The sequence below is a fragment of the Macrosteles quadrilineatus genome, unplaced genomic scaffold (assembly GCF_028750875.1).
Source record: "Macrosteles quadrilineatus isolate MER2022 unplaced genomic scaffold, UCM_ALF_1.0 Scaffold_9__3_contigs__length_116548681, whole genome shotgun sequence".
NCBI lineage: Eukaryota > Metazoa > Arthropoda > Insecta > Hemiptera > Cicadellidae > Macrosteles > Macrosteles quadrilineatus.
In genome coordinates, this window is record NW_026542602.1 from 74,332,660 (window position 1) to 74,355,817 (window position 23,158).

Sequence of the window (23,158 nt, forward strand, 5' to 3'; positions counted from 1 at the left end):
AAACTATTTGTTTGGGTCCGATACCTTATTGCACAGAGATCGTCAATCTTCTTCTGTTGGTCCACCAGTGCTAAGTAGTAGTGCTACAACTAGATTAGAAATTCAAGCTCTGTTAATTACCATGTTATCAAAAAATGTGTAGTCCATCATGTTATCTATATATTTTAAATGCAAAAAATCTTATCCTTTATCATGGTTGCTGGTATTAAGATGTATTGTAATGTAATAAATATTGATTAGTTTCAAGACCAATAGTTTTTCATATTAGGCTAAGTTATATCGATCACAAGAAGAAGTCCAGAACGTTTTAGATCATTGATGAATCCATTAAAATCCATGTCAAAAATCATTATAACGTATTTTCATACAAATGTGATAAATTATTTTGGAAATTGTAGTAATTGACTTCGTAATCAAAGATAGAATATGTTAATCCTATATCTTAAGATATCTTTGACAATGACTGACAAAATACGGGTATTTTAGATACAAATTTCCTTCACTGATGGGAACCTTTGATTTTCAATTCTGTTTGCTAAGCCAAGTAGCAATTGTGAAAGACTGAAGTCTTTAAAGCCTCGCTTAAGGGCTATCATATCCAGATCCTTGTCATAAACTGTATGGTTATAAGTGAAAATTGCATAAATTATAAATTTAAACTGTACATAAATAAAACATGTTGAAAACTGCTTAGAGAAATGTGTAGTGAATGTTAAATGCAATAAACTTGTTAAATGTAGTGGTTAACAGGATAGAAGTGCAATATTAGTTTCAACATATGTAACTAACATCAAATGGGTTAAGCTGCTTCACACTTTAAATCCCAAATTCACAATGAATACTAATTGTGATTACTAATTAATTTTGTGTAAACAGTGGACTATAAAATAGTCCATTCAAAGTGAGAAACACAATTACAATGTACAGCTGTGTATTGGTTGTTGTTTTTAATGTGGTTCAGTTAAAAAGTTGTGTTAAACAACATACTAAACAAGCTTCATTCTCTTATGAAAAAAATGCTTCTCCTTTTCCTTCAATCCTGCATGAGTTTATGCAGATTATATAGATAAAAGTGTGTTAGGTTGGAATATTTGAAATTTAATTTATGTGATATTATAATTTGTAATATTGAAGGGGAATATTAATTAGGCCTTAACAGTTGTAATTAGTAATTTTCAAGAATATATGAACCTAAATAGGTGAAGCTGATCTCATTATAAATAGCCATTTTATACATTTATAGCTGTTATTATTGCATTTCCCATATTGTCATGTTTTAAATCTTTATTCACTACTTTTATATCAGCGAACAAACATTCGCCAATAACAGGATTGTTATATTTCCCCCCTAGTTTTCCCTTACATCCATTGCCAAAGACCATATTGACTAACTGGCGTATACCTGTTATTTACACCATCACTTGTGCAGAGACTTGTTTTGTCAGTTATTTACTGAATTGTATAACTGACTTTTGCATAATATGGTCAACAACCAATTACGTAGCAAGAGAACAAATTAAAAGAATCATTTATTACGTTTGGGACTTAATATAACTTTTAAAATTACTTTTTCTACTATAATTTATTTTTGAAACGTTTTAAGAAATGCAATTTTCTCAACACGGAAAACAAATGCTGCAATTCACTGTTAATATTCAACAGGGTTACGTTAGGCAAGGGTTATCGACTTGGGGGGGTAGGTTCTGGGGAGAGTGAGTGGGGGGAGAGTCACAGTTTGGTGATATGAACATGGGTTTCGTCTCTAGCCCTCTGTGAACATAAAAATTTCGTTATCCATCTGTGTGTAATCTAGCTGTGTTGTGCTTTCAAGTAGTTAATTATTCCTTACAAAATATACGCTTCTGACACGGCAGTATGTTTGTGGAATGAGGAAAATATAACTACTTCCTTTACACGCAAAATGTGGAATTAATTTTTTGGGACCAAATATTTGCATGACTTTACATTTTTTAATATGTTATATAAACTCACAAAAATATCAATTTGGCAAATGTGTTGGGTTTCTAATCCGTAAAAGGAATATGTATCGGGACTGATTGTGCTAAGTTAGCTAAGGCAGGAAATATAGTTTTATATAAAGGACTTGGTGTCTGAAACGTAACTCATGCAGAAGGTTAATTTGTGTACAAAGCATGCTTACAGCGCGTGCTATTAATTTTAACCTTTACGATGTTAAATACGACCGTTGCAGCAAACCTGCAGTCGAAGTAAGTTTTAAGTTTCTTCATCGGGTTGTTTTAGTTTTTTTGTTTTTTTTTTTTAACAAGTCGTATCGTAATTATAGAAAATCTACGTTTGATTAATAGATTAGATAAAAAAAGGGTTTTGTGGTTTCATAATTCTGACATAAAATAAATAAATTAACCAAATTTCATGGGAAACCCTGTAAACAAGCAATCTTCAGTAATTGGCCTTTTAAATATAATATAAGAGACAATAGATAACGTTGTTTACACCGATTACTTTTGTTATCTCTTTTAATGATACATACGCAGAATAAAAATCGGGCGTGCTAAACTATTAGTTTAAGCTCATTTTAGTGGTCAAAATAATTTGGAAACGTTTTTAAGAGTATTACTAACAAATTACAAGAAAACCATTTATGGTGCACAAAGCTACATCTCCTTTCTTCAGTATATTTATGCAAGCTTACAAACTAATTTCAATAGACTTCGGTTTAAAAGTAAGATACATATTTTGTAGGAGAGTTCATCAGAATTGACTATTTTTAATTGATAAACTTATTTGCATATGGTTATTTAATTGTATTAACCTCTCTTTGTCCAATCGTCAAAATTTAATAGTAGGCTATCCCCGTCAGTATTCGGACGGGCTACGTCCAAATTCACCAATATTTTTGGGGTCTTTTCTAATGTCCAAATTCACCAACTTTCTACCTGGAGCAGGTACGATATTTCTCCCGGCGGGCGGGGAAGGAATTCCGAATAGTTTGCCCTCGCCTGCTCCGTCTCGTCTCGGCGAGAGTGTACTGCTTAGCCCTAATAGTACTGTTTAAGCTGTGATTGTTTCAGGCAGCTTTAGGTTAGGTTAGGTTTGGTTAGGTTAGGTTAGGTTAGGTTAGGTTAGGTTACAGTACACTCTCGCCGAGACGAGACGCAGCAGGCGATGGCAAACTATTCGGAGGGAATTCCTTCCCCACCCGCCGGGAGAAATATCGTACCTGCTAAAGGTAGAAAGTTGGTGAATTTGGACATTAGAAACGACCCCAAAAATGTTGGTGAATTTGGACCTGGCCATTCGGACGAGTCAAACATGTTTATCCAATAAGCAAATCGTATAATCAACAAATATTAAAGTATATAAAACAAACGATTAACAAAATCAAATGTTGGGTTTGAATTACACGATGTACAATTGAGGCTCAATTTTTTAGTGCCGGACAAAAATAGAACGAAGTCAAAGAAAGTCGATAAGGGGGCGGGGGTGGAGCAACTGTACCTAAACCACTTGCCCTTCATCAATTATTCACAGAGAACAGTTTGGGAACAAAATCGATCAGTCATATTGCCGATGCAAATGAGGGTTGTTTTTAACTAAACTCAGTCGAATCGCAGCGATTGCCATAAAATGGGGTTACGCAATGAAGTTTGTAATGCCGAAGTATTGGCTTAATCATGAAAAGATTGTACAACTTTGAATTTCGATGTAACGTAGACGGTGTAATGTTTTGGTTCAGGTTGGTGTTAAGAGTTTAAATTAATGTAGTTCAGTTGTGTATCAGCAAACCGTTTTTGGAAATATGTTACTGTATATAAATTTACATTAGTATTAAACCTAAAAAAGTAGGTATTTAAATACTAAAAAAAACTCTACAACCACCCGATGTGAATTTAATGACTACTTTTTTTCAAATCACCTCTTCATCCTTTACAAAAGGTTTATGCAATTACAATGACTATCGTGGTTTTGATTCCATCCAAATACAATCTTTTACATTGTAATTATTAATATAAACAACCCCGTACTCATGAAATGTTAAGTCCTTGTTTAATGGGTTGTAAGCAAATATTTTATTTCAGTTCAATTACAAACCAAAGCAGTACAAACAATCTCTTGGTGGATTTAGAAAAGTTATTCTACCTAATTGCATTTAGGGAATATATCTGAAGCTTCCACATTTCATTCAAGATAATTACACACACATTAAAGACATAACACACACTTAAGACACTTTATAAGACATTTTAAAGTTAACTTTTTATCTCTATGCACAACATTATGGGAATTCAGTCAGAAAGATTGTTATTTTCCAATCCGAGATATTAATTTGAAACTTTCTTTAGAATGTAAGGAGATTCACATGAAAAGGATGGATGGAAGGTATGGATCGAATAGCGTATTTATTTAAATGCTACACTGGAGAATTACCTTAAAATTAGGTAAGCTTTTTGGGCATTTCAACCTGGTGATACTTATTATTGGGTTTGATAGTTCACTTCCGTTTACTTTTTTCTTGCTATTTTGTTAAGCCAACATAGTTAATTGGCAACCCGAAAGGCCAAAGTTAAAAAGTTTGACTTTCTATTTCGTTATTTACGTAAATCGATTTTTGTTAGCAATTTTAACAGTAAACACGTGTTTAGGCCAGAAATAAATTATTTGCAACATTTGAAGAAAATCGTCGAAGCCGTTTACGAGATTGTTATGCAAGCATACATACGAGCGAACATTGCTCATATAAGGGTATAGGACTAATGCATACACCAAAATAGTGTAAAATGTTATAAGGCGTTCAATTATAAATTATAATTTTATAGTTAATGGTTATGAAAAAAGTAAAACATTGTTTTTAATTTGTTTCGTCATAGACTATGTTTACAAACCAACTTGGTGGTTGAAAATATAACTTAATCCCCAATGAAAACATGAGGCCACAGTAATAAATTTAACTGTCAAATGGAAATGGACAGGATGTTGACAAATATTTAACTAGGACAGGACATTCTCATTCCCCAAGCTCAAGTTTGTGTGAGCAGATGACCCATGTATTTTTTTGTTTCATTAAATACCCCCGCCACAGCCAACCTGCAGACTAAGCAAATTTCTATTTGCCTAAATTGATATACAGTATAATTATCCATTTAAATAACATTAGGTTAAACGAGTACCAAGGTTTGCTATTACAGGGAGCAGCATATTTAATCTATATTTTATCCCTCCTACAATAAGAAAAGCTATTATGAGTTACTTGGATAAAACTGTTAAGGTACTCAAGAGGTCTCCAATCCACCGATATAACAATGAATAAAAGTGTGAGAATATAAGTTAATTTGTTGAAAATTTGAGAAAATAATATTGTAAAGTGTTTAAAGCTAAATCCGTCAATTCTAAACTATTTTATGCTTAGCTTATGTAAAATCAATAACGTTTACATATTTTCAATTCGTAGTTTAAGATTCTATGATGCAAATACCCCTCGACTTAAAAAATTCCCAATCACATTCACTGAATTTACGCACTAAATAAACTGTTGTTCAATGTATATTCTTGAATCCACACAAACCAACCCATTTTATGTACGATTCCAATATATGGTAAGACAATAATGATATACAATGAAAAAATATTGTTAGAAGAAACAAAAAATACACACCAGTTGTGAGAAATGCAGTATCCATTACTCTCTTTAAATTAAAGCATGTTTGGATTCATTACATTTGCAAAATGATGTTACTTTAGCCCAAAATAACGTTCCTCAGCTTACATGTAAGAGCTGAAGTAAATTCCAAGACATTTGCATCAAATCCACGCATGACGTCACCAGAATCACGCAACTTCACTTCTTAACTTGCTTTCATTTACTACGAAACTCCTCTTTTGAGATTTTTCGAGTGGATTTTTTAAATCTTGATTAGCTGCTTTAACAGTTTTATTTTATTTGAAATCATTTGACGTGATAGTGACTCGTCAGTGGGTGATGAACCCAATGGGCTGTTCTAAATTTTGATCCTCTTCAACCTAGAAATTAATTGTATAAGAAATCATCTGATGAGTAAACATAGTTGTCATCATGTCCGGACAACAGTTGTTTTTGGTTCTCTAAATCGTCTGAAAAATCATAGTTTTCAGGTAACTTCAAATAGGCAACAGAAGAAACATATGGTTAATTTTTTCTGTTCCATAACCTCAAAAATTTTTTATGGCACATAAAAATATAATAAAACTCTGTTAATCACACGTAATTTTAAGTTATATTTGTAAACAACAAAAATGTAGACATTGATGACGACTTTGTATAAATCCAAATTATATGGTCTAATTTTGTAACGATTGTAAGGTTATTTCTACAGTATGATGAAAATGGTTGTTCATCACACTGAGCGAAAGTGTCTTTTTGGTACTTAATCGTATTTCAAAGAGAGGCGCATTGCGTACCAAAAATATCCAGTGATGAATACTACCATCTTACTAATATTATAAATCTGAAAGTTTGTGAGTTTGTGCGTTGCTCAATCACGCATTAACTACTGGTCGGATTGGGCTGAAATTTGGTATGATGATAGCTCACATTCCCGATTAACATTTAGACATATTCTTATCTCAAAAATCCTTTCGGGCTCCACTCCAGTGGCTCTATAGTTCCCATGTTAACCTTATGAAAGAATCGTAACAGCTGGTTCAACAAAACAATTTGATTTGTTGATGATCAATAGCATTAAAAGGTTAATAGGTTTACGAACACGGTGCATCACTATTACTATTTTTTAATTTATGACAACAGCTAATTTGCAACCAAAAGGTAAGTAAGCGTAGCAAACGAACTTCATGATTGAGCGATGCGAACGAGCTCATCTTGAAAATGCATGCAATGAACGAGCATTGACATGCATAAAACCACATTAGGACAGGACGACGTCTGTCGGGCCAAAAAGTTGTGGTAGACAATGAGAACTTTACTTTTTTCTATGGTTTAGGTGCAGTGGTAGAACATTAGGGCTATGGTAGATGTGTGCTACACTATAGGATACCTTATAAATTAAAAGACAAGAATTTTCTTAACCCGTGTCCTCTCCCATAACTGTAATAGGCATTTTATACTTATATGCCAACCCCGTACGAAGGACGGGCACTCTGCTAGTTGACTATATAGTCAATGTATAGATATGTACTGTATAAATCGATGTATATAGTCAATGATACTACTATTGAAACACGGGTGAGCAAATTGGAAATTTTGAATTTGACTGTTTTTTTCTCTACTATTAACACTAGTAGTGTAGTTTTAAAATTTGTTAGCGAGGCTAATGAAAAGATTTACCCAACTAACGATGGCTATATTATTAATTGAAAAGCAATTAATTTACTGAAAATATAAATATCAAAAAATAATTCAAACTTTCAATCAACAAACAACCATAAACACATCTTGGCTCCAGCAGTAAATTATAATTCAGTCGTCGCTAGACACTGTATCAAACACTAAACAAATACTGAGCGTTATGTTTAAAACATCAGCACAACCGCTTTAGGGAAAGTGGAAGGGGGTTGATGGATGGAAAGATCTCAAATTCTCACTCCGCCCCTAACCCTTCTATCAAAAGACACAGACTTTGCGATATTGGAATTCCTTTACTTAAAACCAAAATAAAACTCGCCCTTCAAAGAGATTCGGGGGGGGTAATCTTTGTATATTGTGATAACGTTTTAAAAATATCTCACGGATAAATGAACTAATAACATTTTGAAGTAGGGAATTTCTTTGGAATACATTCCTTAGAATTTTCCCCTTCTATTAGAGTTTAAAAGTTAACCATGGATGTTTTCCTAGCTAAGAGTGCTATCAATGATTACCACAGTGTAGTGTAGTATCTGTATGTAACAAGGTGTTGTTAAAGTTTTCTTTATCAAGAAAAATTGTGTAAATTAAATACCCCCACCACAGCAAACCTGCAGACTAAGCGAATTTTCATTTACCTGGCTCGATTTCTACTAAAATATTCCCTAAAAATTGACAGATTTATTTCTTATTTAAATAACTTTAATTTTAGGAAGTACTTAGGTTTGTTGCTACAGGGAAGATATTGAGGTTTTTTTATTGCAATGTTGATAGCTTAGTAGGCTATGGAATAACATTTCCAAATTTTGTTAAAATGTATCCATAAACAAGCAAACTACAACAGTTTATTTATTCTCCGTAAAAATAACATGGGAATTTTAAATTTACATTTTTTTATTATCTCCGTAACCAATGGGCATACAACAACGCTTCAATATACAAAATTATTCGTTTTTTAAGCTCTACAAAATGGTATGTAGAGAAATTATGAAAATTTTTGTTTTAGGGTAATCTTACTAATATTATAAATGTGAAAGTTTGTGTGTTTGTTTGTTTGTTTGTTTGAAGTTCAATCACGCATAAACCACTGGACGGATTGGGCTGAAATTTGGCATGATGATAGCTTACATTCCCGATTAACATATAGGCATATTCTTATCTCAAAAATCCTTTCGGGCTCCGCCCCAGTGGCTCTGTAATTCCCCATGTTAACCTTATGAGTATTCATATTTAAAGGGAATTAAAGGATTTAGTCAGCTGTTTCAACTAAAAAAAGTTGGTTCTATGATATGGAAAAGCATTAAAAAGTTATAAGATTTACCAACAGGGTGCACCACTATATTTTTTTCATTTATGAAAACAGCTAATTTGAACCAAGCAGCAACAAAAAACTGTGATTTGCAATGATAACTGTCAAAGTAGGATTGTTTACAGTTATGTTTATGTTTTTCATTTCATGAATAATTTGTGATATTTTGCGAATTGTTGATAATTTATTTTTCTCTATTGTTTAGGTGAAGTGGTAGAACATTATGGCTATGGTAGATGTGTAATACTATAGAATACTGTAAATTTAAAAAAGCAAATTTTATCAAACTGTGTCCTCCCTTATTGCAAACGCAAAGCTTGAGTATAACTGCAATAAGCATTTTATACTTATATTCCAACCCCGTACGAAGGACGGGTACTCTGCTAGTAAATAATAAATATAATATATGGGTTCCCATAGTCCTATCATACTGGTTCGCGAACTCGTTCGAATAAAACACGTTTGTACCAAATTTCATCAAAATCGGATCATTTTTTCTCGAGTTATCGGGCTATCGGACACATAATATACTATATGAATTTGAACGGATGGTGTTTTTGGCCTCTGGGGACCTCAAAACGAAAAAGTAAATCGGTCCCGGGTCTAGGTCCTACCATTAAGCCTGCGGTAATAGCTTATTCTCTATATGGGAAATTCGCTAAAAGTGGACTAGCGTTTTGTCATTCGCTTTTCAAATACAATCTTACCGCAGCCAGGATGTACGGTGTTGTAGCCTTTATTTACTGCGTCGCTGGGTGGCGACGAGTAACTTATGTGTTACATCCACCCAATGGACTTCCAATACCTTTACATCACGTCCATACGAGGGCAATGGTGTGACAAATTATGAAATGGGACATGTTTACTGTAGATGTATGTAATATTAACAAATACAGTTTACAAATACAGCAATCATTGTGTAGTGAGCTATTTGAGACATTTCTCTATAAACAGAAAAAAAATTCCCACATAACAGGTAATTGAAATCACTGCTACTTAAAAATTGCTTAATGTGTTTTTATGTCTTTCAGAATTGTGATGACGCTTTGGAACCCTACATCTATCGAGACGATTGCAGCGATTTGATTTAAATAAAAAAAAAAACATTCATTTTTATAAGCTAATTAATCCCTAATTTTACTCATATGTTAAACCCACTATACATTAACATTACCCACTGTACAGTTAGCTGTTCCTTGGTCGTGCGTTTTCACCTCTCGTAAGTTCGATTTCAAGACAAAACTCGCATGTCTGTGTTGTTATCATAGACTGAACTATTCGAAGAAGCCTTCTCCTCCCTTAGCAGGCGATAGCCAACAAACCACTAGCAAGGGTGGTTTGTGTTCAGACAATACTTGAACTATTTATAGAGGATAAGCAGCGGACAGTATTGGACAAAGGTAGTTTGTGTTCAGGTAATATTTTAACTAGAGGATAAGTAGCGGACAGTATTGGACAAAGGTAGTTTGTGTTCAGGTAATATTTTAACTAGAGGATAAGTAGCGGACAGTATTAGACAAGGGTAGTTTGTGTTCAGGTAATATTTGAACTAGGCCTAGAGGATAAGTAGCAGACAGTATTGGACGAGGGTAGTTTTCTGGATTTCTGAAGGATAAGTAGCTGACGGTATAAGACTAGGGTGGTTTGTGTGGGCGATATTTGAACTAGAGGATAAGTAGCGGACAGTATCAGAGTTGTTACTTTGTAGGCCGGCGTCGCCAAGTCTGAAGGGTGGGTTGAGGGTGGAACTAGGGGTGGCTCACTATGAATTGATTAGAGAGACGAAGGCTTTCCCGAATCCATGCATTGTTCTTTCTATTCGCGATTTCCTCTTCAATAATTTGTACTCTCGAGTGACTTCATTGCATTAATCAACCCGGTAAACGGTACAGAATCTTTCACAGTTTTAGCAATCGTGGTTATCTAATGAGGTGCATGCTTGCCGCAAGGAAACTGATATATTATTTGCATTAGTATAAATTCATGTTTTTCATTGACTCGTTTTAAAACGTAGCATATATGTGTTTAAAAGGGAATTTTAAAAATTTCTCTATTGTTTGTTTTTTTCAGTATCTATTGTAATAGCTTTAATTGGTCCAGTTAAATGTCAATGCGTAATAAAAAATAAAATATTTACAAACTTACTTATTTATTTATATTCCCAAATTGATATGGTAACGTTTTACCATGCCAAGTCAAAGTATGGCATTTTTAAGCGCTTCAAGGGGCTTAAAGGCTATCTGTTATGGGTTGGTTTTTCTCATTTTTGACCCTTAAGACACAAAATTTCCCATCTAGACCATTTTAAATAGCCTAAAAAACCAAATAATTTAGTACCTTGAAGTTTGTTTGTACGGTTATTGGTTACGGAGAAAATTTAAAAAATCCAAATATAAAATTCCACGTTATTCTTATGGGGAATATTGTAAAATTACAAGATTTTGTAGTTGCTGTAGCATCAAACCAAGGTACTCGTTAAACCTAATGCTATTTAAAAATATTTAATTTAAAATCGATTCAGGCAAATGGAAATTCGCTTAGTCTACAGGTTTGCTGCGGCGGTGGTATTTATAGTACTGTAATCTCAGTCATGTTTTGCAGCGGGGTATGGTGGAGCCACTTTAGAGATTGTTAGCTTGTTTAGGCAAATGGAGGAAACACAGCATAATACAACCGTTCATCAAAGAACGTTACAACGCTTACAAATCATTGGCACCACCAGAAAATATAGGCAAGGTTTTTTTTATAACATCTTATTTCATTGTTTTAAAACATTTGTTTGGTAGTAAACTAAGTAACTGCCCTTCCTTATTTTCTATACCAACCAATATTTGCTTCCTAAAGCCCTAAGTGGAGAGATTAAGGAAGAAAGGAAACTTTTTTGAAATATATTATACAGTAGCTGTTTTCCAAATTTTCACGGCGATCAGATGGAAGAAGGTGTTGAAATTCGACGAGGCTACCTTATTAACCTTTTAAAAATGGTTAATGTAATTAACAAACTTAATATAATAGTGTGGCCAATTGATTTTCTTTAAGAACCACTATGGAATCTTTTATATTTACTACAAAAATAGCTTGTTATAGTTCGGCCGCTTAGAAAACGACCTGCGCGCTAATGCTAAACCAATGCTGGAGGAGGTCGCTTTCTAAGCGGCCGAACTATAGTCATACTGCAGCAAAAACAGCCGTTTTTAATTCATGTGATGCGGGTCTAAAGAAGCATTTGTACTCTCTATTGAGTAAAACGCGTTTTACCACCTAGGGTGTAAAAATCAGCTGTTGTCAACTCAGTTGTAAATTTCTATTGTAAACAATCGTTTGTATATAAGGTATGTATTGGTCTTAGTTTATTGTTGCCATATTATAAATAGTTTTACATATCGATAGTATAATGTACACTTAGACATTAGTAATAGACGAAACGGTTGCATCACTTACTTAACAACTGCTTGTTTCCATTAGCAAATTGAATTGGAAACAAGTTGAAAGTAGTGTTGAGAGGTTATCTTTAAATGTCTTGTAACATAGTTTGTTCAAATAATGGTGCAATATGACGAAAAATATAGTTCATCACACGGGCAAAAAGTGTCTTTTCAACCCTCATTCATTTTAACGACCTCGGCTTCGCCTCGATCGTAAAACTTGAACTCGGGTCGAAAAGAGTCACTTTACGCCCTAGTGTTGAAATATACGATACATTGAGGAAAGTATGTAACAATTATTTCATTCCAACACTATTTCATCAATGTTTGGTTATTGTGACAAAATTACCTCTTATATTAGATACATACATATACTGTAATATAATAAATATATATATTACATATAAGCTATTTTATAATTAGTTAGTTCAACATAAATTCTTAAAGATTGCTTATTGTAATATAGCCATGTATTATACGCCCAATGCCATTTTCAACACAGAATGTAACAGTATCTAGTTGTCAAGTATCTCTCCCCCCACCCCCCCCCACCCTCCCCCCTTCTGTACCCCCTCAATAATCCTGTCCATGTTTAATCTACGTACTCCTGTTATCGCATAGTGATACTAGCGTATTATCAGACCAGCATTTCAAAGCTTCAGGTTAAAACTGCCGTACAATGTTCGGCTTTTAAATGTTAGGGATTTAGTATTACACATATCAAATAAGATAACACTTGAGAAGAAATTATAGTGATATATACTAGAAGAAGATTATTGGTTTGGATGTAAAATAAACTAATAATAATAGTGTTAGGAATACTTTATTTTAAAAAGTACCCCCTCATTATACGGGTATATGAGTAACAGTCATGGATAAAGAAAGGTCACTAATAGTTCAATCTTTTTCACATTGGACACCTAAATGTTTGAAACCGAAAAGTTAAGTCAATCGGAACAGCGGAAAGATTATTTATCTACAAAACAGAGAACAATTTTATAAACATTGTTTTAATAAAAGTGGTCTTTTTACTCTCAAAAAATCTCAATCGTTACTTCTTAACCTAAACGATTATAACGTAGTATATATTTTTAATACCAACCAAAAGGACAACAACTTTTCTTCTGACATTAATTAGAGACACAGTATTCTTGCATAGCACACTTGGAATGTTGTTGATTCTATCTTTTAAATGACTGATGAAGGAAAATATGTTGTTTTTGCTTAAGTAATTGAAAATGATTACCTGATGTGAGCACTGTATGTATTCGCTATTAGCTGTGCCCGCGGGCTTTGCCCCGTTTAACTTCATAAGTGAGCTCGTTCGCATGGCTCAATCACGTCCTGGTTGAAGTTCGTTCGCTACGCTCACTCACCTTTTGGTTGCAGATTAGCTGTTAAAAATAATAGTGCTGCACCCTGTTGGTATTCCTTGTAACTTTAATGCTATTGAACATCATAGAACAGAACCAACTTGTTTAATTGAAACAGCTGTTAAGATTCATTAATTCAATTTAAATATGAGTACTCATAAGGTTAACATGGGAAACTTCAGAGCCACTGGGGCGGAGCCCGAGAGTCCGATCAGAATAAAAACAACATAGTTTTCCTATTTAATGCCTAACGAATCAGTGTACCAAATTTCAGCCTCCTAGGTAAATGGGAAGTGGGAGAATTAGTGATGAGTGAGTGAGTGTGTCAGTGAGGGCTTTGCCTTACATATATATATATAGATTTAGCTCTCTTCATAGACCCTCTACTATTATAAGAATTTTACAAAAACTAATCTAATAGTTCACTAAAATAAATCCAAGTTTTCTTAAATAAACAAGAGTTTCAAAACTAAACAAATCCTAAAAGTCATGCCAATTACAGACCAAAGTTTCAAAAAATGAAATTTGGAAAAATAGTCATTATTTTGTGGGAATTTCGCCTAATACAACTTATACATTTAACCTACAAAGTATCGTTGTTACATTCAAATTTCGTACGCAGTAACTGTGTACACTCGTGCTACTTTCATATAATTTTGTTTTAAATCTGTTATTGGTATATAAACCTACGGACTTACCCAACTTACTTGCTTGGAAGTTTTTAGTACGGTTTATATAAGTTCGAAACAAGGCATGACTTGAGACCATCGATATATAGCTACTTATATATCGATAGTTATATATGTATATAGTAGTTATATATCGATGCTTGATATACTTATGCTTACTATGGTATGCTTACTTATGCGAAACATTTTGACTCGCCATAGGCTAGCTATTAACAAGGAGTGATAAAATAGTAAAGGTCTATTTTAAATCCAATGCAGGTATTATTAAAAATACTTGATTGAAATAATTCCTCAAGATTGCTTTGAATAAGCTGTGTAGACTTATGTGTGAATGTCACATAATAAATAGCATTTCTACAGCCAGTTACAAAATTTTAGTGTGTTTTGTTTTGATCCATTTCCTGTTTTCGTTTTAAACACTCATGTGAAGTAAATGTTTTTCTCTTATTTTAAGTTTTCTCCTTTTACTACTCTCACTGGAACAAAATGTTTTTTACCAAGTTACTACCATTCCATCTAATTGGTGTAACAGTTATTAAGGATTAAATCCGAGTTTATACAGCTCGATCTGACAAAGATGGATGGATAGAAAAGTTTGTTTTGACAGGAGCAAACATAAGAACCCCTTCACAACTGATCCAGCTGTCATGATTATGCCTCTTTTTTTGAGCAAAATCTGTTAGGAATCGGGTGAGTAAGCATGTTTGCTTTAATTTCACCATGTATAAAATTTTAACGAAAACTACAACTATTTTACTTTAGGTTGGCTAAAAGTTGCATGTTTTATTCGGTCTAGCTTCTGTACCCGTACTTTGAAAATGAGGCGAAAAAAATAATAATGCTACAATCTGTTGCAACATTTATGTACAGTACCATGTTTCGTGGCCATCGGTCCAGCGGTGTCTGTGTTTATCACTGCTAAATATGTATCTAAATAGCTAAAAGCTAAATATATACTAACAAAAATACTTTAATACAAACCAACATCCTCTTTTATACTTTTAGATCAACTAACTCAGTAACAAAACTTTTTGATAAAACAGATGGGAAACTGTTTCATATAGATGGAAAGTATAATTCAGTAGCCGCAAATCTATGTTAAAACAAAATGAGAATATCGCAAACTAAGGTAAACCCAAGAAAACAAGTATTTCAATTGATCCAAGCATTGCATTATACATTTCTTGACTAACAGAAAAAATGTGACACATTGTGTACATGTGCTTAGTAGCTATCGATATACAATTTGAAGAGTTAAATTTGATCACGCACAAACATTTGATTGAAAACTACTTATTTGAAACATAAATCTCTTAAGTCATTTCGTTTGCAAACTTATTTGTTGGACATATTGAAGAACTGTTTCTAAATTCACAAATGTTGAAACCTTCAATTTGGTATAGGTTTATTGATGATATTTTCATGGTTTGGGAATATGGACTAGAAAATGTGCAAATTTTCATGAAAATCTGAATCAATTCCCAATCCTTAAATTTACCTGGAAATTCTCAGAAGATATTGTTACTTTTTGGATGTTGACGTTTTTATTAGAGATATTATGTTAAAATCCAAAATCCATATAAAAGATATAAATACAATGGATTACTTGGCTTACTCAATTTGTCATCCTGCACATATTAAAATATCCATACCAAAAAGCCTATCAAGGCCTTTGTTCTAAAAACCGTGATCACCAAAATTATATTAAGAAACTCAGCAATTCACTTAACAGAAGAGGTTATCCTAAAATTGTAATAGACAGTCAAATAAAAAGTTCAGTAAAAACTTAACACGGATATTTTTTTTTTAAATCCAAAATTCATCACCCAATATAGTCCGGTAATTAAAGAGAAATATATAGCGGAGGTTCAACAAAATTGATTCAAAAGGTTTTTCAACAGATTTCATTAGTTTTATACCTCTACACAACACAAAAATAGTCTACCAAAATCCGACTTGGGGAAGTACCTGAATTATGGTATTTAAATTAAAATAATAATTGCTCCGTGGAAAAAAAAACCGATAAAAATATAATTGCTATATATAGGGTGTAGTATATCGTTTTTAATGTTTTGAAGGGTGGGAAAACTAAATATGCAACTTAAAATGTGATTTGACGTCATTTGACACCACAAAATGGCCACCAAAATATTTTCCAAGGAGGAAAAAACTAAAATAAAACTCATATTTAGATATAGGGTGCAGTATATCGAATTCAATGTTCACAAGGGTGGCAAAACCAAATATACAACTTAAAATATGATTGTATCTAATTTAAAAGCCTAAGATGGAAGTCACCAAAATACGCCCCATGGAGGAAAGTTGAAAAACTTACCTTTAGAAATAAATAACTTCTTGATTAGCATTGTATGTGTTATTAAATTTACGGAAAGTAAATAAAAGAAACGTCTTTAGAAATAGACTATCTTTAGAACTAGGTATTAGTTTTCAATCTTAACTTTTATAAAATACCAGTAAGCTATTATGAAACTTAAAATGAGATTTTACATTAGAGACGGTAAGACGGGGTACCGGGGCACATGGATTATTTTTACATAGGATACTGTATTAAAATAATGGTATAATAGTGTAGAAATAATTCGATTTCAATGAACGCACTTTTTAATATAAATACAGCCGACAATTCATACTGCTAATAAAATACTGTTAAAATTGACTGAAATGTTAAAAAATAGTCCAACATATCTATCATTTGTCACCTTTTTAGAAATTGTTACTCTGAAATAAATTACTCTGTTACTTCAATATTTTCACTCAAATCAAGGGTTTGCCCATTTGTGCATGTGACCCCTTTACACTGACCAAATGTCAATTCAGTGAATTCCTTGAGATCATGGTATTTGTTCATAACAGATAGTTTTCCTATTCCAAAGGGTCTCCATTTGGTATTACATCCGCAAAGAGCGTGTATAAAGAGTAGGAGCGTCTAAGGTTAGGACCAAGTACCCTTTTCCCTTTTCAAACGTGTGTTCATTGAATTCAATTTATTAATATTTTAAAATACCATTATTATTCCCTATGTAAAAATAATCCATGTTCCCCGGTATCACATCTTACGCCACCATCTCATGATGTAAAATCTTATTTTAAGTTGCATATTTAGTTTACTGGCATTTGTAAAAGTTAAAATCGCCTTACTACAACATATTTCTAAAGGTAAGTTTATTTTAATTTTCCTCAATGGAGCGTATTTTGGCGATTTTCATCTTATGACCTTACATTTTATACAATCATATTTTAAGTTGCATTTTTGGTTTTGCCACCCTTGTAAACATTGAATTCGATATACTACACCCTATATCTAAAAGTAAGTTTTATTTTAGTTTTTTTTTCTCCATGAATATATTTTGGCGGCCATATTGTGGTGTCAAATCGCATTTTAAGTTGCATATTTAGTTTCCCCACCCTTCAAAACATTAAAAACGATATACTACACCCTATATAGCAATTATATTTTTATCTGTTTTTTTCACGGAGCAATTATTATTTTAATTTAAATACCATAATTCAGGTACTTCCCCAAGTCAGATTTTGGTAGACTTTTTTTCTGTTGTGTGGAGGTAAAAAACTAATGAAATCCGTTGAAAAACCTTTTGAATCAATTTTGTTGAACCTCCACTACTCAATGACTGGACTAATACTTTCCTGGCCTTTACAAAGTTAATAATATTTTAAGAGTGGCACATAATATTCTTTCAAATTCACCTCTGACCCATAATTTGTTTTCCAAACCCCCAAGACTACATAAAAGCTCCTAACTTGAAAGACATTCTTTCAAAACCCAAACTACGGGAGATTTTTTGTCCGTGTGATGGACTATATGTTTCGTCATATTGCGCTCTTATTTGAGCAAACTAACTGACAATATGAAAATAATTCTCATGTTACAAACCTCTAAAACGACTTTCGATATTTTTATTTCGATAATGCAAACAAGCAGCTGTTTAGTAAGAGTTCAATTATTTCGTCCATTTACGATTGTGTTAGTGTACATATCATCGATATGTCGAACTATTGACAAGAAGGGAACAATAAGCTACAACCGATTAAAGCAATCAATACATTCTTTTGACACATGTGATCGTTTCCAAATGAAATTTACAACTGAGTTTACAGCAGCTGATTTTTAATCCCTAGGGTCTAAAAATGCTTTACAAAATAACTAATTTACACCTACAACCAAGGCAACACCTTGCTACAACGCACGTATTAAAACGGGTGTTTTGCTGCAGAATGACAAAACATTCATTAATTTGCCTTCAACCAAAAGAATCGAAATACTGTTTACCGTTGCATTTTTTAAGATTAACCTAATCAATTTATGTAGTTTACAAATTATTTTTGTTCAGAGTAACCTTATATGAGTCAAGTAGAATGACACTACAGACCACATCATGCAATTGCATCACTGAATTATTTGCTTGGGTACCGCACAGAAGAAATATTGAATTTCTCGTAAGACTCCAGTTGCTAATTTCACTCCAATTTCTTGTTTAATCGACTTTGACACGAAGAAGGAATACTTTTTCAGGGCAGTGGAAAGGGAGTTAATAGATCAAATTGAAACTACAATACTAAGTGAGACTACTTCGAAAGCCTTACAGTTTAGAAGTAGTACTGATTAACCCAAATTACACGAGTAAAAACTGTTAATTTCCAGACTTTCATTTTACGACCATTAGTTTCAGGAACTGACATGAATAAGTTTTCTTTTGTTTTCATTCAAATACACACACTCTCTCACACATACATACACTGTGCTTCTGGATATGTTTTGGCAGTGTGAATGTATGTGCTGTGAATGCGTTGATACTTTGTAATATAAGTGCTCTGAATGTGATTTCAGTGTTAATGTATGTGCTGTGAATGAGTTGACAGTATTAATGTATGTGCTGTGAATTTATTTACACTGTTAGCATATGTGCTGTGAATGTGTTGAGACTTTGTAATATAAGTGATCTGAATGTGATTTCAGTGTTAATGTATGTGCTGTGAATGAGTTGACAGTATTAATGTATGTGCTGTGAATTTATTTACACTGTTAGCATATGTGCTGTGAATGTGTTGAGACTTTGTAATATAAGTGATCTGAATGTGATTTCAGTGTTAATGTATGTGCTGTGAATGAGTTGACAGTATTAATGTATGTGCTGTGAATTTGTTTACACTGTTAGCATATGTGCTGTGAATGTGTTGAGACTTTGTAATTTGTATATGTGTTGAAACTGTTAATGTATGCGCTGTGAATGTGTTGACAGTGTTAATGTATGTGCTGTAAATGTGTTGACAGTGTTAATTTATGTGCTATGTATGTGTTGACAGTGTTAATGCATGTGCTGTGAATGTGTTGTGACTTTGAAATTTCTATATGTGCTACGAATGTGTTGAAACTGATTATGTATGTGTTGTGAATGTATGAATTATGAATGTATGTGCTGTTAAACCTTAAAACACTCAAAATTTTTAATTGCTTATGAAACTGGTTTAACTATCAGTTCTGGGATATTATTTGTTTGTGTTTTACAGTAGCTTAAAGCACTTATGGTTACTTTGGATTGGCCTATTTGATTGTAGTTTAAGTAATTTGAGCCCACAGAGTTATGGATTTTACAATATGCTGATTATTATTCTTATCTCTTATATCAGACTGTACACATACTACAACAGTCAATGAAGTCTGATGTCACTGAAAATACTTTTTCAACATAATTTATTATTTTGTATGACTTTTTTTCCAAACATTATTACTCAGCCCAAAACAATAATTGATTTGCATTATTATGTTCATTACGGGCTTGACCCCATGTTTACGTACGTTTGATTAGTATCACTCCAAGTATATCTAATTAGAACCTTTCGTAAATTAATGTTAAACTAGACTAGACTCGAGGACAGAAAATCAATGTATTTTCCAATAATCGTTACAAATTGCCATATCCACTTAACTATTTATCGTTTATATAATTTACGAGAAAAGCTAAAACCACTAAAGAAATAAATACCGTGTGAACGAAATTAATTTATCTACTTAATAGAATTTAGGATTGTAAGTCATTGAGTAATGAAATTCTTTTTTCTTTTTCTTTTTTAATCGAATTTTAGTATTCTAACAGAATTATGTCACTTCATAAAACAACAATTACTGTAGGCCTACTATTTTAAGCTGGATATGTATTTATGGTTGCTGTAGAATGGACTGAGAAGACATTTGTAGAGCTTTGTTACTGACTAAAATAAGCTGTTTCTGGAGTCATGACCATTTATTTACATTCTTTATAGGTAAGCATGTTTCTTAAAAACCTTTTTTCTCAGCTCGTGTGCATCGCAGGAAAATCTACGCATTCTTTCAGAAAGACATATTCCTGCAGATGTGCAGAATCCCTTTATAAATTAAAATATGCTCAAAAATAAGCATAAAAATGAATTTTAAATTAAAAAAAATAACATTGGGCCTTATGAGTTGCCATGCTGGTGACGAAATATAAATAGAAATTCAAAACAAATGGATGAAATTCCAATCACATGTTTTATTTACAGCGTGGTGTGAAAAAAGAAGTCTGTACATTACATAATTTTGGTCGAGTTTTCGAACACTGTACGACCTCTAGTGCATATTAATTGATTGTGGGTTTAAAGTTTTGTTACAGCAATATTTATTACATAATTTAATATTTCAAGTTGATGTTGATGCAATTAAATATATAAAAATATTGAGCATACTCCTCATTGTAATAACAGTTAACCAAGGCACTAGAATTATATCAGAACAATGTATGCGCGAAGTGGAAGGCGCTAGTCTGCAACCCGCATGACAGCCGAGTAGCTATATTGAGGTGAGCGCCTGGCTGGCCAGAGCAAATACACTAGCTTATTGTACAGAAAAACCCCTGCATTTCTAGGAAAACAAAAATACCTTATTCCTTTCAATATTTGTTGATTTTGTTTATCTCTTTACATATACTTTTCTACATTATGTGTTTTTCAGTGTTAACGTAATAGGGTTTTGTTTGTTTGTGGATAATAACATTGATTCTAATTAAAAACTGCGATTAAAAGAAATGTTAAGTGATTTATATTTTCAGATTATTTAGATTTACAGAGTAATTGTATTTTGTTACGACTTCATTACTATTTATAAGCTAATAAAAATTAGCCTATATTATGTGAATTACACTAGATGAGACTGATTTGACATTATGATTGTTATATCCTACAAAAATTACAGGGTTTCTATTTTTAAAATGTATTCCATCATTACGTGATTAGTATAATAGAAGGTGTATAAATATGTACAGTATTTACGTTATGAATCTTGTAACTGTGTGTAGAACAGGTTACGGTTTAAAACTGTTTAAAGTTTTATCTTTGAAATTCGTAATTATTAAAAATAAACATTAATTTTAAGAAGCTGCTTTTAAATATTCGTAGTAAAATTTGTGAGAAACACAATAACAACAATAATATTACTCTTTATTAAATCGTAAATATGTCTACTTCTACTTTCGTTTTCACCATCGTAACGTAATAGCTTTGTCATTGTAAAGCCATGAAAATTACAAATGGCCTTTAAAGTCATATAAAGTCTCAATTACACTCTAAATTTACCGTTGGGTCACACAAGACCACTTCAACACTACAGTGTAATGTACAAGCTAGGTGTTGCAAGCCGTGGGGCCAGTGAAATATCGATGTAGCTCACCTTACAGCGGCCCTCTCCTATCCCTTGGTGTTCCTGGTCGATCCTCTAGTGCTGGTACGTCCACCCGTAGCATCACACGACCGACCGACTCTTCGTGTCACGCCAACGCCCACAACTACAAATCAAAACGGTTAAACTAGTAAAAAAGAAAACTGCACTAAAGAAAGAGTGTGCTCTGTCGGTGCTGGTGGCCCGGTCCTATGGGCTGCTACCACTGCGTCAAGGCAGCGCCGACACCCTGCAGCGGCGAGCGGCAGAACTACACGAGGGTCGATAGCAGGTCCGAACACGCCCGAGCATGCCCGGACGCGCACGAACTCGCTCGCCTGGACCTTACGCCCTCAGTCGAACGATGCGTGACACGAGCGAGTCGCGTGATGTGACGTTTCCACCATTAAACGTCTTTTTCGCTTGGCGAACTTTTTCCATGAGTTGTATGAGAAAGAAAACAAATAAAGACCTGGAATGATAAAAGAGGTTGGAATTAAAACTGTTTTGCATTCCGTTTTGGTTTTGCAACTTCGTTTCTTCTGCGAGTAGTATTAGCGAGATTGAATGTAATTTATTTGTTTAGATGAGTATGTTATATTTATTGAGGGACTAAAATATGATAATAGGTTAACAAAATTTATCTAGAACGTAGTAAAAAATGAAAAAAATGTCTTTAATAGCCAGCGTTTTTCTGGTACATATCAGTTTTACAGAATAACTTTTGTCATTAAACTACTGTACTTACAACTAAACATTTCTATATTTTAAGAACTTTGTTTACTTAATCTTAGAGGTATTGCTGGATGCAACGGCTTTTAGGCTCTTGGGTAGTCCATTGTACAATGTGGGTCCAAAAAAGAGAGACTTTTCTTTCCCAATTCCAAGGTGACCCTTGGAAAGTGGATTAGTACTATGCAAGCGTACCATGTTAATAGGTATTGATTTTACTAAAGATTTAAGGCTGGCAATTTATTTTAGGCTAAAAACACAGCACAGTTACAGTTATAGTAATATTTAAGTAAACACGTGTTCATAAAATGTTCCCGTTCAATGTTTTTAAGTTGTTAAAAATCAATATGCATACTTTCTATGCCAACTATAGCCTATGTTTATAGTCAACTTTCTAATCCAAATTATCAGAGTTCAATTTGGGATGGATGTAGAGGTACTGTAATTTGCCTGGTGATGATCATAAAATACAGTTGTTCACTATATTATCTAAGGTTCAGCCCTACAGCCAGACATTCTTATATAGGAACTGTCTACACTTTAATTTCCAACAGTAACATCCCCACATTGGTGCTAAACTAGTTTGACAAAACTCCCCAGTTTA

The 23,158-nt window shown here is 33.1% G+C and overlaps 1 protein-coding gene across 28 annotated transcripts in view; it reads right to left on the reverse strand.

Moving 5' to 3' along the window:
* The window catches only part of LOC129004103 (sodium channel protein para-like), a 142,784-nt gene extending 120,739 nt beyond the window's left edge, over window positions 1-22,045 (reverse strand). For all 28 annotated transcript variants that reach the window (XM_054432521.1, XM_054432532.1, XM_054432526.1 and 25 more), the window contains exon 1: window positions 21,835-22,045. The gene's annotated coding sequence lies outside the window, so the exon portion shown is untranslated. The remainder of the gene's footprint in view (window positions 1-21,834) is intronic.
* Between the last annotated feature and the right edge of the window lie 1,113 nt (window positions 22,046-23,158).